The sequence below is a fragment of the Equus caballus genome, chromosome 1 (genome assembly GCF_041296265.1).
Source record: "Equus caballus isolate H_3958 breed thoroughbred chromosome 1, TB-T2T, whole genome shotgun sequence".
Taxonomy (NCBI): domain Eukaryota; kingdom Metazoa; phylum Chordata; class Mammalia; order Perissodactyla; family Equidae; genus Equus; species Equus caballus.
Genome location: NC_091684.1, coordinates 198177649 through 198181223, shown reverse-complemented (window position 1 = coordinate 198181223; position 3575 = coordinate 198177649).

Sequence of the window (3575 nt, the reverse complement as noted above, 5' to 3'; positions counted from 1 at the left end):
TAGTCTATTCCCATTCCTGTATAATTGACTTTTGCTTTCACGGGAAGCTTTTAGGATCTTTTTATCCCTAATGTTCTGAAATTTCACAATGTCGCATTGACACATGGATCTTTCTTCATTAATTTTGAGGGGTACTTTGGAAACCCTTTCAATTAGGAAATCCCTTTCCTTCATCTTTGAAAAAATATCTTGTATTACTTTTTGATGATGTCCTCTCCATTTTCTCTATTCTCTCTTTCTGGAACTCACATTTTCAGGATATTGGGCTTCTTGTATAGAGTCTATTTCTGTTATCTTTTTCCTCATTTTTCAAATCTTACAGCTTATTTCCATTTGGTTCTTTATTGGACAATCCTTTATGAGATAGTTCACCCTTTCAAATTTTACACGCTTCAAGCAAGACAAAGTAAAAATAGCATAAGAACCTTGGCTCTCTTTGAAAGTAGCAATCTGGCATGAAATTTTATTTTTATGCTAATGATGGTTTTATATAATGCTGATATTTTAACACTTTAACAGTTTTTTCATGAAAACATAGCAATAAAGATAAACATTTTTAAAGAAGGGACATCATCTATATGCCTATTGTCCTACTAGGGTAACTGTCTTTATTTTCGTATATTTCCTTCTGCCTATGTGGCAGAAAACTGTCGGGCTGAAAGACACTTTGGAAATCAACTAATCCAATTTCTTCATTTTCAGATAAGAAAACTCAGACCCAGAGAGGTATGAGGTCAGCCCAGAGTCAAACCTTGTTGCCTCATTTAAAATAAATTTTAAGGCTAAATTAATAAAAAATCGTTGTTGATATGACATGAGTAGCTTCCCTAATTGTCAATTTTGTCCACTGAGAACACAACTGCAAGGGGAAAAGTATCTCTATTGTGTAACATAGTATTAGTCTTATCAAAAGCAATGTCTGCAAAATCTGGTTCCTTAATAAAAACTCCCAGGAGTCTAGGAATTTCTACAAAATGGATGTGAATTCCAAGCACTGCATTTAAGGATTTGGATTCAAAATTCACATATTGCTCTGCATTGCTACTGCTGAGACTGCCTGCAGACTGTTGATTCTGGAATGCACCCTCCTGGATAAAAAGGCAAATTATAGCTCTTAAAAAGAGCACCTAATTGAGGCTTTCTTTCTGCTGTAATTCAAAGAATTGGAATAGCATTGAAAAGGGGAGTACTTTTCAGGGAACATGGATGGCTTTCAAAACAACTGTGTTAGAAACAGTCTGGACTCACATTAGTGAGATTCTTAATGTGCCGTGGCAAAAAAAGGCCCAAAATGGGAATAGAAAACTCCAATTCTGAGACCAGTCTGCCACTAACCAGGAATACAATCTGAAGCAAAACGTTCAATTTGTCTAGTTGTGTTTCCACATTGATAAAATGAAGTTAGCCTGGCTGATCCCAGAATTCTTCTCCAACTATAAAAATCTATGATTCTTTCCCCCATGAATGTGAAAGGTATCCTGTGTTTCAGGCTCTGGGAAAACCCCAGGTGTGACTAGCTGGCTTTATTAACAAGGTCCGGACATCCTTGTATTCTCTCATCCTTCTGAGGTAAGCCCTGGGCAGAAGCTGGGCACTTCTTCGGCGCTCCCTTCCCTCCTTCATCTCCCACCTTCACGCCCTATCTGGAACAACACCTGGTTTTCTCTTTCTTTATGTCTCATCACTCTTTCTTCTCCATCCACACTATGGTCCTTCTTATCTGAACCACCGGAACAAGTCACTGCTTTTCTGAAGTTCTTAGCGTATAACCCGCTGTTCTATTGAGCTCTATTCTGTTCTATCAGGTTCACACCCCATAGGAGTGATCCTTGATTTCTCTTTCTGTCACACTCCATATTCAATCTGGCAGCAAATCCTGTTGGCTCTGTCTTTAAAATATGTCCAAAACATGACCACTTCTCGTCATCTCCATGGCTGTTACCCTGGGCCTAGCCAGCAATAGCCTCTATCTCCCTACTGCACCCTTGCTCCTATGACTCCACTCTCAGCACAGCCTCCACAGCATCCTATGAAAACACTAAATTAGATCAAGTCACTGCTCTGCTCAAAGTGAGATTCCTTACAGTGACCTGCAAGGCCCTAGGTGCCCAGCCAGCTACCTGCCTGACTTCACTTCCCATACTCGCCTCCTCTGCTCCAGCTACAGACCTTCTGACAGGTCCCCCAGTCTGACAGACGGTGGGGACTTGCAGTGACTTTGCACTTGCTGCTCTTTCTGCCTAGATTACTCTTCCTCCAGAGCCAGTCTCCTGACTTTGTCACCTAACTCGTGTCTGCTCCTCATGAGCCTTCTCCGGTCATCCTACCACACTGTGGGAAGCCGCTCACCCTCTGTGTCTTGTTGTACTTACACCTCGGCTCCTACAGCAGCGCAACATAGTATGTTTTACTCATTGTCCTTTATTGTCTCGTCCCAGTGAGGGAAGGGCTTCTTGTGGGGTTTGCTTGTTGCTCTATCCTAAGTATCCGCCGCAGCGCCTGGCCCCGCGGGAGCTCCGGATTCGCTGCTGACTGAATGACTGTGAGAACTCTGGACACAGCATCCGCAAAGACGGAGACCAGACAGCACGCGTTCATGGCAAAACAAAACCTGCCCCTCCTCCGAAGCTGGGGCGGCAGAAGACTCTGGCCCTTCTTAACGGTCTTAGGCTCCTGCGCGCCGTTCCCATCTCGGGAAAAGCACCCTCCGGGATGAGGCCCTCACCTGTCCCTAGGGTGGGCCCCTCTCGCTTCCCCAAGGCCATTCTGTACGTCTGGCAGCTCTGCCGAGTTATGTCGATGAAAGTAAGGTCGGTTTTACATCGAGCGCTCCCCGTCTTGCCCTCTACTGCTCAAAATCCTCAACTCCTCAGGCTGCGGTGCTTCGCTCGAGGAGGAAACACGCGGCTGCTCGGTGTGCGGCGAGGGCGACGACACCCCAGGCCTGCAGCGAGTTACTGAGCCCAGGGCAGCAGGAACTCCGTCTCGCCTCTGTCCTCGGCCTCCCTTCACAGGAGGCGCCGGCGGACGGGGGGGACGGGCCCACGGTCGCCACTCGAGCTGGGTTCCCGCTTCCAGACAGAGGCCCCGGCCTCTCGCCGGGCGACGGCCCCACCTGCGCCCTCGGCGTCGTCGGGGCCGTTCGCCGCCGAGCATCCCCCGAGGGCCCGCTCAGCGTCCCGGGGCGGCCCGGCGCCCGAGGCCTGAGGAAACCTGTGGGCGAAGGGCTCCGCCCCGCGCTCACTCCTCCGCCCTCCGCCGCCCGCAGGCCGCTTCTCGCTGAGGAGCCCGCGGCGGCCGCGCAGCGCCGGGGACTCGGCAGGGCAGCCGGTTAGCTGTGCGCGCGGCCCGCAGCCCGGCGCCGCGGGGGCGGGGGAGCCTGGGAGGGTGTGGAGAGGGGCGGGGGAGGGGCGGGGAGGGGGCGGGGAGGGTCGGCGGGGAGGGGGCGGGGTGTGAGGAGGGGGGTGTGAGGGGAGGGGACGGGGGAGGGGTGTGAGGGGAGGGTCGGAGGGGAGGGGTCAGGGGGGAGGGAGGGGCGCGGGGGGAAGGGGAGGGCGGCGGCGCCCGGCGGCGTC